Genomic DNA, 19,108 nt, shown 5'->3' with positions numbered 1-19,108 from the left:
TCCAAAATGGCTGCTCCAGCTCCTGCCATTATGTCTGCATCCCAGCCAGCAAGAAGAAGGAAACAGAAAGGGTATGCGCCTTTCAAGATCATGGCCTGAACGTTGCATATATCACTGCAGTTCACATTCAGTTGGCCTGAGCCATCACATGGCCACATCTAGCTACAAGGGAAGGTGACAAATGTGGTCTTGAGTTCAGTGACCATATTCCCAGTTAGTACTTGGGATGTTAGCAAATAAGGAGAGAGAAGTATTCTGTGTGTCCATGGAGGGGGGAGGATTAGCACACGCCTGCAGCAAACCAGGCTTCCCTGTCCTTTACTGTCTCTGGAGTTTACTCAAACTCATGCCCATTGAGTCTGTAACACCTTATCATTACCATTTTTGATTATCCACTCTACCAGTGAATTTATCTATTTATGTATAGAAAATCACATAGAAATAAGACTGTATTAATACACTGTGCTAGTGGTAAACAACTTGCCTGCAAGTGCAGGAGACATGAGATGTGAGTTCGAACCCTGGGTCAGGAAGGTCCCCTCTAGGAGGACATGGCAACCCACTCCAATATTCTTGCTTTAGAGAATCCTACGGACAGAGGAACCTGGCAAGCTATGGTCCATGGGGTCCAAGAGTTGGACATGACTAAAGCAATGTAGCATGCACACATTACATTTGTAAACATGCCCCATACCAAGAGAAATTTTAGGAAGATGAGTATAACTATATTGCTGCTACTGCTAAGTCACTTCAGTTGTGTCTGACTCTGTGCAACCCCATAGACACAGCCCACCAGGCTCCCCCATCCCTGGGATTCTCCAGGCAAGAACACTGGAGTGGGTTGCCATTTCCTTCTCCAATGCATGAAAGTGAAAAGTGAAAGTGAAGTCACTGTCCAACCCTCAGGGATCCCATGGACTGCAGCTTTCCAGGCTCCTCCATCCATGGGATTTTCCAGGCAAGAGTACTGGAGTGGGGTGCCATTGCCTTCTCCTATAACTATATTAGGTATTCTAAATGTTTTCCTGTATCCCAATGGAACATCTTGTTCACTTTAGAGAGTCTTAGTCTATATGTGCCAATCACTTACACTTTTTCAAGCTGAATTGTCATGTCATGTTAAAAGCATACAAAGTTAAAAGCAACATGGAAATACTGAGAAAATGTAAAGGCACCCTATTTTAAGGCTTAATTCATTGATCTCTTTGAGAAAGATGTTTTATGCATCAACTATGTTCAGTCATTGTGTTAAATGTTGGGGATCAGAGAGACTCTGTGCCTTAACACAGGACAGGGGTCCCAAACCTCCAGGATCTAATGTCTGATGATATGAGGTGGAGCTGATGTAATAGTGATAAAGTGCACAATAAATGTTACGCGCTTGAATCGTCCTGAAGCCATCCTCCCCACGCCCTCAGTCCATGGGATAATTGTCTTCCATGAAACTGGTCCCAGGTGCCAAGGTTGGGGACGACTGCCTTAATGCATTCTTAGGGTAGTAAGAGAGAGGGGAGAGAGTATTATAAACCAGCGTAGTAAGGGCTATTGTTGAGGTTTAAAGGCTCAGCATGAGGGTGAGGGGTTGTGGGGGGCGGGGGTGGTTCATAAAGGGAGCAGTATTGAGTTAGTTGAGTCTTGAGTGAGTCTGACCACAAGAAGAGGAGCAGAAGTATGTCCCTAGGAAGCTGAATAGGTTGATGAAAACAGAAGGCCTGCAATAGCATGGTTTCCTGTGGTTTAAGGATGTGTTTGCCAGCAAATCTGCGGGATGCTATAGACCCCACTGCAAGCAAGCCAGGGTCAGCACCTCTCAATGGTCCTTTACCCATCTCCTTTCTTGGTCCTGCCTCCATCCACATTTCCATGCCAGGCATGGTGTGGCCTTATGGTGATCACATCTATGCCCCACCAAGACCCATGTCCTCAGAGAATGCCCAGTGCATTCCTTTTTGCCCCTTTAAAAGCCAATTACTTCTGGGTCATCCATCTCAGTCAGAGGTCACTAAAGTGTAAACAACATATAGCTACCAGATAGTCATCTCTCTGGCATTTTATTAGTGCCCTTGAAAGGTAATGCCATCCACCGCAGGGCTGAGTTCTTACCATGTAGCCTATTGCAGTCACTGTTTGGGTGATAGTCACAGACTGCCTCAAGAACCTTGAATCTCACCTTTATGTAGCCTTCAGCCAGCCTTGGAAACCCATTTCCCAGCATTTACCTTATGGTAGAACTGCAGTCCATGGCATTGCTAAGAGTTGGATACAACTGAGCGACTTCACTTTCACTTTTCACTTTCATGCATTGGGGAAGGAAATGGCAACCCACTCCAGTGTTCTTGCCTGGAGAATCCCAGGGACGGGGGAGTCTGGTGGGCTGCTGTCTATGGGGTCGCACAGAGTCGGACACGACTGAAGCGACTTAGCAGCAGCAGCAGAATGTCTTCCTGCTTTTTCGTCTCCCTTGTATTTTTTTCAGACATTTGGAACTACCAGACCAGAGTATAAACCCACTCTAAAAATCCAAGATGGAGCTAGGAAAATGCGCAGAGACTGCTAAGAGTGTTGAGATGTCCTGGGGGAAGCTAAGCTCTGCACGCCGGTATCCATTTTATGACTTTTCCCTGCCCTGATTTAGAGTGACGTGAGAGATTTCTGTTGTCATTGACCTTATGGGTCCCCAGTCCTTAAGGAACACTTTTCCTCTTCAGCCAGGCAGGTGTGAGCAGAGAAGGGAAGGTGTGGAAGGATGATATTATGCTTTCTGGGTGCTTTGCAGTAAGAATTAATCCAAAAAGCTTCCATTGTAAGACATCCCCTCCAGAATAGGACATCCCGTTCCATTGTAGGATGTCCCCCTCTGTCCATGGGAGCTGGACAGACAAGCCACAGGCCTCTGTCCTCTTCCAGGTGGGTCATAAGCTTGTATTTCCCTCTATTCATTGAGATAAGACGTGGCCATGTAATTTGCTGGGGTTAGTAAAAGATGAGTGAAAATGCCATGTCACTTCCAGGAGGAAGCTCTTGTTTTCCTTCATGTTCAATAGTGAAATTTTATTGTTGTGATTTCCCTGGTACTTAAGTAGCAGTGATAATATTTGGGCTTCCCTGGTGACTCATCTGGTAAAGAATCCGCCTGTAATGTGGGAAACCTGGATTTGATCCCTGGGTTGGGAAGATCCCCTGGAGAAGGGAGCGGCTACCCACTCCAGTATTCTGGCCTGGAGAATTCCATGGACTGTATAGTCCATGGGTCACAAAGAGTCGGACACGACTGAGTGACTTTCACTTCTATTAGTAGTGATCCAAGTAAATTTTGAACACATTATATTCAGACCCAGGGCAAAAAGAACTATAAACAAATTCTAAACTGCTTTCGTAGGTCTAATTTTCACAGTGGTACAAGTTAGCAATGTTAAAACAACTTTCTATGTGATCTAGGAGTGAATAAATGAGTAAATATATTGAGAATAATGAGAACTGGGTTTTTCATTGTTAGAGAAGAAGTTGTAAATGTGGAAAGGAGAAAGACTAGAAGGTATAGATAGAGACATGTGGATACAGATATAAACGTAGAAGTACTTGTATATGTATATGTACATTCTTTTTGTTTTCTCCTAGCTCTGTCTGCTAAAAGGGTCCTTGTAGCAGAGAACACATTTTGTTCTTAGATCTTGGTTTCTAAAAACCATTCTCCACTTACAGGTTCCAGAGATCCTTAGAGAAATGGCTGATTCCAGGCAGGGGCAGACTAGGAGGAAGCTTTTTTTTTTAAATTAATTTATTTACTCTTGGCTGTGCTGGGTTTTCATTGCTGCATGAGGGCAGCAAGAACCTAGTATAGCCAATAAATAAATAAATAATAAAATATAAACATATGTAAATTACAATATTTTATATATACATATATAAGAATGAGATAAAAATACAGATGACAGTCCTAATATTTTCCACCAGGGAAACTCCCAGGAAGAAGCTTTAAGAGCCTGTGTACTATTTGGCTCTGTTGCTTCTCTTTTCCATAAGGATGGCAGAAACACAGCTTAAGGCCAAGCATCCATCATCCTGGGACCCTAAATGACTAACGATGAACAGGGTCCCCCTGCAAACTCGAATAGAACAGGGAACCTGGACTAGAAATAAACTTCTGTTTTGTGAGGCCACTGAGATTTGGGGGGTTGGCTACTCCAGCATAAATTGGCTTATCTGATGTACCTGTGTCAGTTTTAAATCTCTTGGTTTCAGGTCATGGAAATCAACATGAACTAAGAAACATTAAAAGGGAGCTATAATATGGGATTCAGGGTATGTCCTAGAATCCATGAACAGGAATGTAGCTAGGCCTCAGGAAGGCAGTAGTACCGGGAGTCTTGGAGACTGAAAATTCTCCTCCATATCAATATGAATAGAAACCCATAATTTTAGCTGGGCACATGGACACTCAGAATAAAAACCACATTTTCTAATCATTCTTGCAGCTCAGTGTAGTGATGAAACTGGCTTTGGGGTATAAGTGATATTCACCTCTGGGGCTCTTTGAAGAGGAAGGACATGTCCCACTTTGCTACTTTCTCTCTTCCTACTGGTTGGAATGCCAACACAATGGCAGGAGTTGGAGCAGCCATTTTCAACCATTAGTAGAAAGCTACATATTTAGAATGGAAAAGTAACTAGCTAAAGGAGTCTGAGTCTCCTATATCATTTAGATCCCACATAAAGGCTAGAGTACCTATTCAGTTTTGTTTTAGTTTTGTGAGAGGGAAATAAATTATCTAGTTTAAACCACTATATATTTCAACTCTTTTGTAGGGCAGTCTAACTTGTATATTAGTTAGCACACCATGATCTGGAAAGATGCTGGGACATTCCCTCTACTTTCTTTGTGCTTCTTTCTGTTCCCCTCTGTGTCCCTGCTTCATTCTTTTCTTTTTCTATGGATCAGTTTTTCTCTGCTTTCCAATCTCTTTATAGAAAACATGGCTTCTCCCAAGAAGTACCATGCTTATTTACAGAACAAACATTGAAGACCAATTCTGTGCTGAGAACTGTGATAAGCAGTAGTCACAGAACAGTAAATAGAACAGATCCTTTTTTCATGGTGCTTACAGACTAGAGGGAACAGAGAGTAGAGGTTGAAATAAACACAAAGCAAAGACACAGAATGACTATCATGGCATTCGGAAATATAAAAGAACTTTGTTAAGGATCAAGTAAAGAAAGATATGAGAATGGAATCATAGGCAGGGTCTAGATGAAGGAAGTTTTTAAGCCATGTTAAGGATACTGGCATAAAATATGGACCAGATATTTCCAGAGTGTAGAAGTAGTTCCACTGGGGTTTTGGAAGAAAATATCTGAACTGTCGTCTGTATTTTTATCCCATTCTTATATCTATATTATATTTTATTATTCATTTATTGGCTGCACTGGGTCCTCGTTGCTGAGCAGGGTTTCCTCTAGTTGCAGCAAGAGGGGGCTACTCTCTGGTTGCAATGTTCAGCTTCTCGTTGTGGTGACTTCTCTTATTGTGGAGCCCAGGCTCTAGCGCTCATGGGCTTCAGTAGTTGTGGCACACGGGCTTAGTTGTTCTGAGGCATGTGGGATCTTCCCAGACCAGGGATCTAACCTGCGTCTCTTGCATTGCAAGACAGATTCTTAACCACTGAACCACCAGGGAAGCAGTATCTCATTCTTTTAAAATCTGTTGGTCTGATTCTTTATGATGTATGTAATCAATTGGTACAGTAGCACATGTTTATAATTTATATGTAATTAATCAGGGAAGAGTTAGAAGCTGCAGGCAGCACGATCAAGTTTGCCACTTAAAAACGATACAGAAGCTGCAGGATTAGAAAATAGATTGAAGCAAAGCAAGATTATAGGCAGGGAGTCTGATCAGAAAGCTGCAGAAGAACAGCTGAGAGATTATGAAGACTTGAACTAGGTAGTGGTTGAGCAGATTGCAGAAATGGTTTGCAAATAGAATTTTAGGACCTGGTGTCTTATTGACTGTGGGCTTGGAGGAGACAGAGAAACAAAAGATGGTACTGAGGATTCTGCTGTTGGTATCAGGATGAACGGTGGGCCTATTTACTGCAGTTTTAGGTATGACGAGGTCAAAAAGTGTCCTTAAACGGGGGGCCATGGAAGTTCCTGGTGAAAATGACTAAATGAGTGAAAGTTCCAGAATGAGTGTGGGCCAGATGCAGTGTGCTGAGGACCAAATAAAGGTGAGGGAATAGAAACCTCCTCCTTTGGATAACTTATTCAAGAAGTTTAGTTGTGACCGTGATGATAGAACAGCGGTAATTTTTTGTTTATTTGTTTTTCAGATGGGAAAGGCTTTCTTTCACCTTGTAAGGAATCTATTCCTTCCCCTTCATTCTCTCAAACTATTCTTTTCAGACACACACCCTTCTTCATCCTCTTCACCATTCCTTGTCCAATTTCTCTTACTTTAAGAAAAAAGCACTCAGTCATATTCAGAGGTTAATTTTAATCAGAGGTGACATGTAAAAATAATGATGATGATGATGGAGCTGTAGAAGGAAGACGTTTCCAGATAGTATTAGATAATGAAGCAAGGCAGACAACCTCTGAAACGTTTGGGAGTATCTGGAGGCTTCCTACAGACACACCTAAGATTTCTGTCTGCTCATTCTCTTTTTCTAGTTGGGTCTGAAAATCATTAAATCATTTGTTATTTTTTTATTTTTATTTTTTTGTTGTTGTTATTTTTTTTAAAAAATTGTCTTGCTTAATATCCTGGCAGTGGTGTTTGGGTTGTCTTGCGGTACTATTTTTCTTTATTAGAATTTTGGCCCCGTGAAGGCTTAAGGACCGACTTAGGTAGGTAGTAAACTCCGTTAACAATCTCCTCCCCAAGGGAAAAAGCATTTCCAGGTGTTCCTTTATAGAAGCCAATTCTCTGCTTGCCGGGTCTTGCAGGGGCAGAGGGGCCCACGAGGTTACCTACTGAGGGTAAGGTCTTCCTTGGTTTCCTCTGGATCGGAAGTGACTCTGGCGCTGGGGAGAGGCCTCAGGCCCATCTGTGCACAGGAAGATAGACAGGGAGACGATGGACCGAAATGGGGAAAGTTCGAATTAAATCCGGGCAGGCGCCTGGGGGCCCAAGTGGCCCAAGCAGCAGGCAAAATGCCTCTTCCTTGCCCGGCCTAGCGCCGGCCTCCACTGGGGAGTTTCAGTCTCCTATGACCTCTCTGTGCCCTCAGCCTTGAAACTGGGTCGGGGCTGGGCAGAGGCTCAAAGCCTCCCCCGACCCCCCTCTCCATCAGATGCAGCCCATAAATAACGTACTGTAGGCTCTGCTCGACCCCCCACCCCCACCCCGGCTGCTTTCTCTACCACCCCCAACCCCCAGGACCTGGGTCTTCGCCCCAGGCCGGCTGTTCTCGCCGCAGAAGAGAAAGAGCGAAATTGCGCGAGCGGCTGCAGCGGCGCGGCCTGGCGCCTCTCCCCGGCCCTCCCCGGCGTCCTGCCTCCTCCGGGGCGTTTGTATAGTGGACACCTGCAGCACGGGCGGCCGCCGGGGCTTCCCGACACAAGGCGCTGGTACCTGAGCCCTTGACTGGTAATGTACCATAAACGGCTCCTTTCAGGCCCTTTCAGAGCTGGAGCGCGGAGGTCAGCGTGTCTACAAACCCCTCTGTGTCCGCCCCGTCTCCCGGACCCCGGGTGCCCGGGCCTCCAGCCGCAGAGCCCGCCGGCCCGTGGGAATCGCAACACTTGTGCCACGGCTCGACCGGCAGGGCGGGCGGGGGAGGGAGACCACCCGCCCTCCCCGGGCCCGGCCTCCCCCGCCCGCCCCGCGCTCGTTCACAGGGCGCAGTGAGTGGAACGAATGGGTGCTGGCGTCCTCGGACGCTCGCGGAAACCAAATGATGAGGCGGGAGGGGCCCCCGCCTCGCGGCCGATGCCTACTCCCCCCTCGAAAGGTACCGGATGCCCGCCTGGACTGGGCCTCCCTCCGTCCCCCTCCGCTGCCGGCGTGCGCGGCCTGCAGCCAGAGGCCGGGCTCCCAGGGGCGCGATCCCATTAGGGGCGTTAGAGGGGAGTGGTGGTACCTGTGGCTCTGGTGACCTAGAGTATGCGACCCAGGCCGAGGCTGTCCGCAGACCTGCGTATTCGAGGCCAGCTCGGGCGCCGGAGGCGCTGTTGCCAAGGTCACTGGCCGTGGAGACGAGGCAGCCATTCGTCATCTCCCAGGGCAACTTTGCGCCCTTTTAGCGCACGCGGCGCTGAGACGCAAAGGTGGATAAAGGGGAAAGTGTCTCTAGTGTTTCCTCAAAACATCGTCCCGATATTTTCCCGAAATGGGGTGAGGGGATGTCATGGGGAGGACATGTCATGGAGAGGACACCCCCTCGCAAGACAGTTAGGACCAACCAAGTTTCCATCTCCCTGGCTGGCAATGGGGACAGAGAGGCGAGAAGACATCGCAGGCGCCCGAAAACTGCTCGCGTCCGGGATCCGCGGGGGTCGCTGGCCAAGGCCACTCAAGTCCGGCGAGCGAGCCTTCGGCCAGCTGGAGAGCCGGCCCGGGAGGCAGGTGGGCGGACGGCGGCGGCGCGGGAGGGAGCGCACGGCCAGAGGCCAGTGCTCAGGCGCGGGGCGCCCCCTCCCGGGGCCGCAGGAACCCCGGGGTTACCTGGGGAGCCGGGCTTTGTCGGCCCCGCTGGCTGTCGGCGGCCCCAGAACTAATTAAACGTCTCTTTTGGCGGAGGGAAGGCTCGCGTCCGGCGGGGGTGGGGGCAGCCCGTGGGCACGGGAATAATCAGCGCCATTCTTGCGCTTCCACAAAACCCGCGGCGCAGCTAGAAGTGAACAGCGGCCGCCTGAATGGCAGTTTCAAAAGGCGACACCTGCAAGCGCGGCCGGTTGTGAATTGAATGGAGTCAAACGCGGCGCCCGCTCGTACCTGAGCCGCGAGCTATTAGTGTCAGGCGCGCCCGGGCGCCGGGCAGGGAAGCGCGCGGCCAGGCCGCCCGCGCTGAATGCGACAAGCTGCGGCGCGGCCGCTCCATGGGAATGTCGCCACTTGTGCCGCTCGCGGTCGGGAGGGGGTGCGCCGCCCTTTCAGAGACAGACACAATTAGGCAAAATGCTCAATGAACATTATAAATGATGTGCGATCGCTCTGCAGATTGCCTGGCAAATCAAATTATATGGTCGCTCGCGGGCGATTTCCATGTGCTTTAAAAACTTAAACAGGTATTCGCTGATTTAAAAAAAAAAAAAAAAGCCGACTCAGGGATTCCGGAAAATACGACTGAAAGCCTCGGTGTTGAATATTCACACGTCCCCTTTGTTAGAGATTGACTTCACAATGGGCTTGGGGAGGGGGCGCGTTTGCATGAGACACATTTTTTACTGTCTTACATACTGCAGAGGACGGCACCAGAAGTTCGCATTTATTACAACTCACAATTACAGTGGGACCCTCTTTTTCTTTTAAGACTAAAATTCTTATAATGAATGGCTTGAAAGCTACAGTCATTCTAATCAGATGGGCAAAACATTCTAATCAGATGGAAGCAGGCCCGGTGCGCTTTGGGGAGGGGTGGAGAGAGACCCGCGCTTCTGCCTGGCACTGAGTGCTAACACAGGAGGGAGCTGGCTGGGGGAAGCCGGGGCTCCGCGCTCCATACAGCCCAGACTCTGGGCCTGGGGCGCAGCCGGAGGCTCCCCGGCTGCCCACAGGCCTCCCCAACGCCTGCTGCGCTCCGGGAGGAACAGCGCGCCGAGTTAGCACAAGCGAGCAGCGCCCTGCGCACTGCGCCCAGGGCGGCTTCGGCAACAGCACTGGCTTCGGGGGCACCACGGGCACCCTGGGCACCCTCGCTTCGCCCCAGCTTGGCCCTGCGCTCTGCGGCTGGCGACTCTGGAGAAGGGGCAGCTGGAGGCGCCCAGATTGCTCGGACCCCCGCCGAGGCCGGGAGCTGCGCCTCAGGCGAGGGGCTGTCACCGAGGAAGAGCACAGTCGATTTTAGCTTCTGAAAAAGGGAGCAAGGAAGCGGCAGCAATCCGCTGCCTCACGTCGCTGCCGACCTCCATCTCATTTTCGATTTTCTACTCTTTTGGTTTTCAGATAATTGGGCCAGAGGGAGGGGTGCACAACCTGGATCCTGGGGACAATTGGCAGATATATATCCATGTATCTTGCTGAGGAAGGACCAGCAGAAGGGAAGACTGGAAATCTGACTGTTTGGGTTGGCTTTTGTCACTTATTCACTGTGTTCTCTTGGGGAAGTAGCTTAATCTCGGGGTTAGCTTCTTTATCTGTGAGATGGGAATAGTATTACCAACGAGTGATGTTTGCCTTCGAGGATTTTTATTACTTAGTTGGGAAGAACAATCTTTATGGTAGGTTGTTATTGTTTGTTAGCCTTAAAGTCAGAACCTATACACAAACTCCAAGATAAAATTTCTCACAGACACGAATCTCGGAGTGCTGGGCGCGAGGCGGAGGGCTTCTCACCCATCTCCCCTCCCTGTCCCGGCAGAGAAGACTCGCCTAGTTGGGACAGGAGGCCAAGAATGCTTTCCCCAACTGCTTCTACGTGAGAAGAGGTGCTGGGAGTGACAGGAGAATTTAACCAACATACAGCCCACCTGACAGCGTTTGTGTGAGTGTGTGTGCGCGCGCATAGGCGCGCGCCTGTGTTCAGAAGGATTAGATCTCCAATAAATTGACCATTTTCATCTATCATTATCAAAAGCTTTTCAGCTGGTAGCAGTGACTACTCCATGAACAGCAACTTATGAAGCTCATTTCAAGAGTTAAGATGGCATGTTTCATTGAGAAAGGGCATTTCTTTATTGCAGTTCTGGGGCGTGAGAGTTCTGCAATGGGGAAAGTTGGGGGATCCCGAAAGAGCCAGGTGCGCTGGCCTTGGTGCTGAAGGTAGCGGCCAGGCCTCTGGAGGCAAAGTCCCTCAGATCAAGGGCCATTGTTAGGGGCTGCTCTAAGAAACGTGATCACACCCTCTTACTACCTCCTGCCTAGAGTGTGAGCTTGTTTCGTGTGTGTGTGTGTGTGTGTGTGTGTGTTTAAAATGGGAACCGCATGCTAACGCGCAGTGCCTGAAATATAAACAAGCACTCAATAAATTTTAGTTACTAAATTTCAGTTAATACTTGGACACCTTTCTCTTATCCCCTTCCATGAGTTACTTGTTAAATTCAATGTGGGAAACTTTTTACTAAGTAATAGTCTTAGGATATCTTAAAAGTACATGAATTTTTTTTCTAGCTTTCTGTCCATTGGATTTAAATATTATTTTGGGAGAGTTTGGATAGAGAGCACCATTTATCAAAGCCAAGAGTTGTTCACCTCATGTTCTACTTTTGAATGGTAATTTGGTTCTGTACTATCTCTGGGTGCAGAATATGGTGATTCTATCTCAAGAAAAGAGATGATGACTGGGGCAGAGAGTTGTTAGAAAGGTACATGTGGTTTTAATTAGTGATTTTTTCCTGAGGTCTCTGAGAAAACAGTTTGTACTGAGTTACACTGATGATTAAGGCTTCATGCATGTCATTTGTGGGGAATATTTCCCTTGGGCTAAAACATGGTCAGAAAACTAAGAACCAATATTTCTGTTCACTTTTCTGTCACAGGATCAACCATTAAAAATCAACTTGCTCATTCAAAATAGATATCAGGTGGAATGTGCACGTATGTGTATTTTAGTAAGATAAGAAAATAAATAAATGTGAATATTTGGGTTGAAAGCAGGAAAAATAAGATGTATCTGGGATTAAGTTCTGTATACTTGCTATGGGTGGTCTCAAGTTCTGGCTTCCAATTTCCTAGCAGTCGATACAAAGAGGGAACACAATAAATCCTATGATTCACCAAAAAAACAGCTATTTAAGTTACTGATGCCTGAGAGAATTTCTTCCATGTGTCCCCATAAAATGATGATGCCATGAACATTGACCTCAACAATGTCCCTAAAGCAGATAGATTTGGGCTGTGAGGACTGGCTCCTATTTTTGCTGTTCATTGTAGCCCTGCACTATTCTCTTTGTCTGAGTAAGGATAAAAGTGCTGAGAAAGGAACCCAGCAAATGTCATGCTTACCCACATTTTTTAAGTGATACTGAAATCTGAGTGTTGAAGACAAACCGTCAGGGACTCCTTACAGTACAGTTGTTGAAGCTTCTGAAAAATTTGCAAGAATGCTCTGGGTGCCCAGCCTGGGATCTAAGGGAAGGTCAATGGCATGGCTGCCATTGGAGAAGACGTGTGTGTGCTGGAGCCCTTGTAGCATCTCTGGGCTCCAGCTTTAGTGCTGATAAAAATCATCTGTTTAAACTTCACATTCCTAGGCCCCTAACATTCTGATTTCGTAGGTCTGGAGCCTCAAACATACATCAGATCTGAGACTGCCCAGACCTACTTAAAAAAAAAAAAAAAATATATATATATATATATATGTATTTACAATCACTCTAGGTATGCAATGAGATCACCAACATCATTTCCATTTCCTCTGGGACAGAGTTAAACCACAGTTCCCAGCCTCTTCCACAGCTGTGTGAGACGGGGTAATTGAGTCCTAACCAATAGAATGTCAGCAAAATGATGTAGATCCCTTCTAGCGCTGGTCCCTAAAACCACTTTTCCCCACTTTGGCCATACCACATGGCTTGTGGGATCTTAATTCCCTGACCAGGGATTGAACCCCTGCCAATGGCAGTGAAAGCATGGAGTCCTAACCATTGGCTGGCCAGGGAAGTCCCTTAATACCGCACTTGACTCCTCTAAGTTGGTTTTTCCCCTGTTTCGTTATCTGCAGAGCATCTGGCAGAGGACTCTGTGGCCCTGGATGACTGCAGAGACATTAGGTGGAGAGAACTTCAGCCACTGGATGGGAAGACCATCCTTTACAAGTTGCTAAAGACCCCTGGACTATGAAATGAGCAATGACTAGATCTTCATGCTGTTAAGCTACTGAGACGTGGGGACTGTTTATTACAGCTTCTAGCTTTACTGGCTCTAATACACCAAGTTGATTCTAAAAAGGTCCTATAACCATATTCAGTGAAGCGCTACCTTAGACAAAACTATGGGTAAGAAACTCATTCAACCTTCGGATGACCATTCATTGAAAGTGAAACTGTAGTCACTCAGTCATATCCGACTCTTTGCCACCCCATGGAAAGTGGCCCACCAGGCTCCTCTGTCCATGGAATTCTCCAGCCAAGAATACTGGAGTGGGTAGCCATTCCCTTCTTCAGGGGATCTTCCTGACCCAGGGATCAAACCCGGGTCTCCCATACTGAAGGCATATTCTTTACCATCTGAGTCACCAGGGAATTCATTAGCTTGTAAGAATAACTCAGAGATAAAGGCTCCCAGATGTAGTCCAGGCGAATGCAAGAATGGGGAGAAGTTTCTCTCTGTGTGTGCCAAGTCACTTTAGTTGTATCTGACTCTTTGAGAACCTATGTACTACAGCCTGCCAGGCTCCCCTGTCCATGGGATTCTCTAGGCAAGAATACTGGAGTGGGTTGCAATGCCCTTCTCCTGGGGATCTTCCTGACCCAGGGATTGAACCTGTGTCTCTTATGTCTCCTGTATTAGCAGGCGGGTTCTTTACCACTAGTGCCAACTGGGAAGCCCATATACTTGGAAGTCATGACTGCTATGTTTTCTGAATATTTCCCTCTTCTTTCTCTCTTGTCCTTGATCCTGTAACCACTGAGGGAGAAAGATGGGTCTCAGGAAAAAGGGAAGAAGAAGCACTCACGTATGAAGACAGACTACCCCACATATGGGGGCAGACACTGTATTTAATACTTTCCATGCATCATCTCATTTATGCTCACACATATTCCTTCACATCTGACATTCATATTCTCATTTTACATTGAAGACTCTGAGGCTTTGTTGGAATGATTGCTCTAAGCATTTGGAAACTTACAGGTGAGCTTATAGCTCTGCTCTTTTAAGGAATCTTGCTTGGTGCTAGAAGTAACCCTGAGCTGTGCATCTTCTCAATGGGAAGATAAAGGGGTGTAAACTAATGTTTAGTGGCATCCGTGGACTCAACCAGCAGTTTGGGGAGATAAACAGATTAACTGACCTGGTTCTGGGAGGAGCTATTCCAAAGGGACCCAAGATGAACCTCTTTGGACTTGATAACCTCCTTGAACTCTGATCCCGGGAAAGGGACATGTTTTGCATAAAGAGCCTTAGAAAGGCACTATTTTGGGCTCTTGAAAAATCCATCTCTAGGGATCAGTTCTAATGAGGCAGTTTGAAATAGGCAAAAGGCTGTAAATGAAAAGCTCTGCCATGACACTGCCTATGGATAGAAAAAGAGGAAATAACCTAAATATTGTTCAAGTCGATATGCCACTTACTGATGCACCACTAATTGAAATATGTGGTCATTAAAATAATTACAGGGAGAGTTTGTAAGAACTTTGAAAATGCTTACAGGATAATGTGAAGTGAAAGATATTGATATACAGGTTTGAATAAATCTGACTACCATGAAAAATAAAACATCAAAAACTAGTCATGGAGAAAAGATAGGAAAGAAATATACCAAGATATTAACAGTATTTGTCTTTAGGAGAAAGAATTTAGAGGTGATCTCCCCCCCATTCCCAACCCTTATCTGATGTTTTTCAAATGTTCTTTTAAGCTCTTAAATATGTTTTCTAATGGAAATTCATAAAAAAAGAAAATTTCAGGGAATTCTCTGGTAGTCCAGTGGTTAAGACTCTGTGCTGCCAAATCAAGGGGCATGAGTTCAATCCCTTGTCGAGGAACTCAGATCCCACACGGTGTGTGGTACAGCCAAAACATTAAAAAGAAAACTTCAAGTGCAAGGAATTTGTTTTTAAGGAAATAGTTAGGAATTAACACTTCAAACTTTTCATCTTAGAAGTGTGAAACACAGCACACAGACAGTAAAATGTGTAAACTATGCAACTCAAGAATTTACCAGACAAGCACCCCGGTAGTCAACACCAGGGTGAAGAAACAGAGTATGGCTTGTCCCCCAGAAGCCCCCTCACGTCCCCTCCCCCCACCAACCCCTTTCTGGCCCCTAGGAGCAATGCATTCTAAACTTCTCTGGGAACCTCTTTCCCTTCTTTAGAATTTTCTCTCTAAGTCCGAATCCACAAGCGCTCTGATTTCATCTGTTTTTTGGATGTCATGTAAATGGAATCAGACAACCTTCCTCCCTGTCTGCTTTCTTTTCTCCAACACTCTGAGCAAGTGCATCATCCATGGTGCTGTGTTCACTGCTGTGTAGTATCGCATTGCATTCATGTGAATACACCCACCTTTCTGTAGCATTCTGCTATAGGTGGTTCCAGTGTGCACCGCTGTGAGTGATGCTATGAGCCCTCTTGAACAAGTCCCTTAGTGCACACCTGCAGACACTTCTTTGACTATAGACCTAGAAATGGAACTTCTGGGTCATGGAGTATGTGTGTCTTTCACTTCAGGAGATAACTCCAAACTATTTTTCACAGTGGTTCTGACAGTTTATACTCCTGGGAGCAGGAGGCATGTACTTGAATTCTTTTTGAAGTGGGAGCATATGGTTCATAAAAGGAGCTTCAAGGAATTGGTTTTCAGCCCCTTCCTTTCCAGGGACAGAGTGGGGAAAGTTTTTGTATCAGATTATAGGGTCTCCAAGGCTCACCATGGGGGCCACCACCTCTGTATGTTGGCTGACCAACATCTAAGCTGACCTCAGAGTAAATCTGCCAACACAGTGAAAGCAATTCTCCACCCAGAGGACTCAAAGACAGTCAGAAATAACACTGGGGTGAAAAGACTTAGATGCTGAAGAAAGAGTAAAACTCTAGATCTAAATGTATCTCATAGATGAAATCTTTTTCAATAGTTCTCAATCTGTGGCCTTTAGGAGGCCATAGAGGTGATAACGGGTTCATTGAGTATTATTTTCAATATGAAATAAAAGCTTAGAGAAACCAACCATTTACTGAGGATTGAAAAGGGTAGGATTTCTAAAGCTTTCCAGCTTGACTCTTGCCTGGAATTATTAATAGATGAATTCATAGTGAGAATCTGGTTAATTCATTCTCATTAGGAGCTTTGGCTGAAAGTCAGATATATCTCTGATGAATAAAAATAGAAAAATTTGCTAAACATTAACATATGCATAATTTCTCTCCTCCTCCCCCCGCCCCTGCCTTTTTGGGCTGTGTAGCTTGTGGGATCCTAGTTCCCTGACCAGGGATGGAATCCTTGCCCCCTGCAGTGGAAGTGGGGAATCTTAACTACTGGACTGCCAGGGAAATCCCCATGCATAATCCCTTAAGCCTTGGGCCCATGAGGTCCATGATGATGACAGAGGTTGGGAAGCATGGAAGGGTTTATCAGGCAGAACATGGGAGCTCTTGGCAACCCCCAAACACGCCCACAACTGCTGGCTCCAATAACTCCTTCTTGGTCGTTCTTACTTGCTTGGGCAGGATCTCCCAGGGGTTCCCTCGTGTGATGATGATTTTTAACTATACTTGGGGGACACAGGGTCTTAGTCTTTGACTGGCCTGTTCCATCAAAGTGCAGTAAAAATCACGGAAATGGTACCTCTGTAGGAAATACACCTTGGGAGACAGAATGGATGTCACCAGATGATGAGTGGAAAGACTGTATTCATTTTCTGTGGCTGTCATTCAGATGACTGCAAACTTGGTGGCTTCCAACCGTGCAAATGTATTGTCTTACAGCCTGTAGGTCCAGCCTGACACAGGTCTCACTGAACTAAATGAAGATGTCAGCAAGGCTACATCTCTTTTGGAGGCTGGTGAGGGCTGGGGAGTGGGTGATGGGGGAGGAATCTGTTTTCTTGCCTTTTCTGGCTTCTGGAGGCTCCCACATTCCTTGGCTTGTTGCTCATCTTTCCAGTGACATAGCATGCCTCTAACCAATTTTCCCCCTTGTGACACCTTCTTTTGCATCCTTTCCCCACTTTTAAGAACCCCGTGGTCACATGAGTCCCTCTAGCATTCTCTGGGGCCATCTCTCTTGTCTTTCAGCCAGCTGATTATCAGCTCTAATTCCATCTGCCACCTTAGCTGCCCCTGGATGTGGAACTTACCACAGTCACATGTTGCAGGAACCAGGGTATAGCTATTCTCAGCGTGCTGTTATTCTGCTTACTGCAGACCATTCCTTACACAGGCTTGATTAACGAGGGGCGGGTCTCCAACAGGGAGAAGCCCTGGGCAGAGGTGGGGAAAGTATAAAAACAACTGCCTCCCTGCTTGTTCCTGATCAGGCAGAGGTGCAAAAAGGCGAGCGAGTCCCGTAAATGACCTGACTGTGCACTGCGGTCCTGGAAAGGACATCCTTGAGTTAACTGAATTACCTATCGACTCCCCAGGTGTTTTCAGGCCACTGCTTGACTTGTTGCTGAGACATGGATGTGCTGGGTAGTGGTATATTTGAGCCCTCTCCTCTTGCATCTCAGGAGACATATTGTCTGGAATGTTTCCGGGTAATAGAGGGACTGTGTGTGTGTGTGTGTGTGTGTGTGTGTGTTAGTCACTCAGTCACGTCTGACTCCTTGCAACCCTATGGACTGGCTCCCCACCAGGTTCCTCGTCCCTGGAATTTTCCAGGCAAGAGTACTGGAGGGGGTAGCCATTCCCTTCTCCAGAGAATCTTCCAAACCCAGGCATGGAACCCAGGTCTCCTGCATTGCAGGCAGGCTCTTTACCGTCTGAACCACCAGAGAAGTCCAGAAATACCAGGTGGAGGGACTAAAAATACTATATATCAATGTGGTCATAACAGCTACAGTGAAACTGCTATGTGCCAGACGTCAGCCATAAGTCCTTCATAGGCTCTGTCTTAATCTTTGCAAAAGTAGGCATCATCTATTATTACACAGCTTTAGAGATGAGGAAAACAGGCAGGTAGCCCACCCCATTGGCCCTCACTCTCCTGCAGGCAGGACCACATACGGGTCTTTTCTGGAGAATGCTTGCCTCTCTGAACCAGGAAGCTTTGGGGTTGTGTTGCTAAGCCTCACAGAGCGCACTTGGCTGGCTGCACGTTCTTCCTGCCAGCCTGGCAAATGGAAGCAAGAAGTCGTTACATTTCTAATTGAGCGGATTTAAAAAAAATGCCAGTTCCCAGGAACGGATGGCAGACTGGCCCTAGGTGCCACCTGGCCCCTTTGAGGCCGCAGCGAGGCTGAGAGGGGTGGGGGTTGGGGGTGGCCAAGGGATTTAGGTCTCCTTTGTCCCCAAACTCTCTTGTTTGGGTGGGGCGGCATCTGTTGTGAGGGACGGCTGTCCTGTAATGAGGCTTGTGGCATGGCCGTTTCTGCTCCCTGGCCTCGTTGGCATGGGACCAGCCTTTCCAGGATGGGTGTGAGCCTGGTGCCCTCTTTTTGGAGGAGGAAGGGCAGAGCTCTGGAGACTGGCTTTGCAGACCTTCATTCTGACGCTTCTTTTTACTACTGTGGTTCTCACTGGTCTCTCCTGCTGGAACCCCCACACGACCAAGGACCAAGGTAAGGTGCCTGGCTTCTGCCTACCTCAGTATCTAAGCTTGTACTGTTTCCGGGTTCAAATTATTTCCTGCATGTTACTGTTCCCACTCAAGGAATTTTCTACAATGCAAATACCATCCTTATTCTTTGATATCTCTTCACTCACCCCAGTGCTGAAACAGAAGAAGCACATATATAGTTGCTCATTTATTTACTATTTATTTATTTATTCTGCTGAATTCTAGCAGAAATTAAGCTGTCTGGATTGCTGACATACATGGACATCTGGTAGAAATAACAGGTCGGCAACTTATGAGTAACATGTATAAATATAAAATGCTTTTCCTGCTTTACTGAAAAATGATTTTCCATTACTTACATTTTATCCACTGAAACAAAGAATCATGTCAAAAAATTCTTCAGCTGTTGTGTCAGTAACTCCTTTATATTTCGTTAATGTGGTATGCCTTCTCCTTCTTGAAAATGAAAACAATTCAGGCAATTCTGTGTTCCTTTTGTCAGCAATCTCAGAGAGACCCCCAAACTTAGAGCAGTGATATTAAGTCCTCCCTGGGGGGCTCAAACTTTCC

The 19,108-nt window shown here is 46.7% G+C and overlaps 1 long non-coding RNA gene across 1 annotated transcript; it reads right to left on the bottom strand.

Moving 5' to 3' along the window:
- Positions 1 to 6,473: 6,473 nt before the first annotated feature.
- On the bottom strand, positions 6,474 to 9,012 carry LOC133258835 (uncharacterized). The gene is made up of 2 exons (XR_009740172.1): positions 8,082 to 9,012; positions 6,474 to 7,046 (listed from the first exon to the last, which is right to left on the bottom strand). It is a non-coding gene; the product is annotated as an uncharacterized LOC133258835 (long non-coding RNA).
- Positions 9,013 to 19,108: the final 10,096 nt, after the last annotated feature.

Source organism: Bos javanicus, chromosome 13 (assembly GCF_032452875.1).
Source record: "Bos javanicus breed banteng chromosome 13, ARS-OSU_banteng_1.0, whole genome shotgun sequence".
Taxonomy (NCBI): domain Eukaryota; kingdom Metazoa; phylum Chordata; class Mammalia; order Artiodactyla; family Bovidae; genus Bos; species Bos javanicus.
The sequence above is the reverse complement of the archived record's forward strand: the minus strand, read 5'-3'. Positions and strand labels throughout refer to the sequence as shown.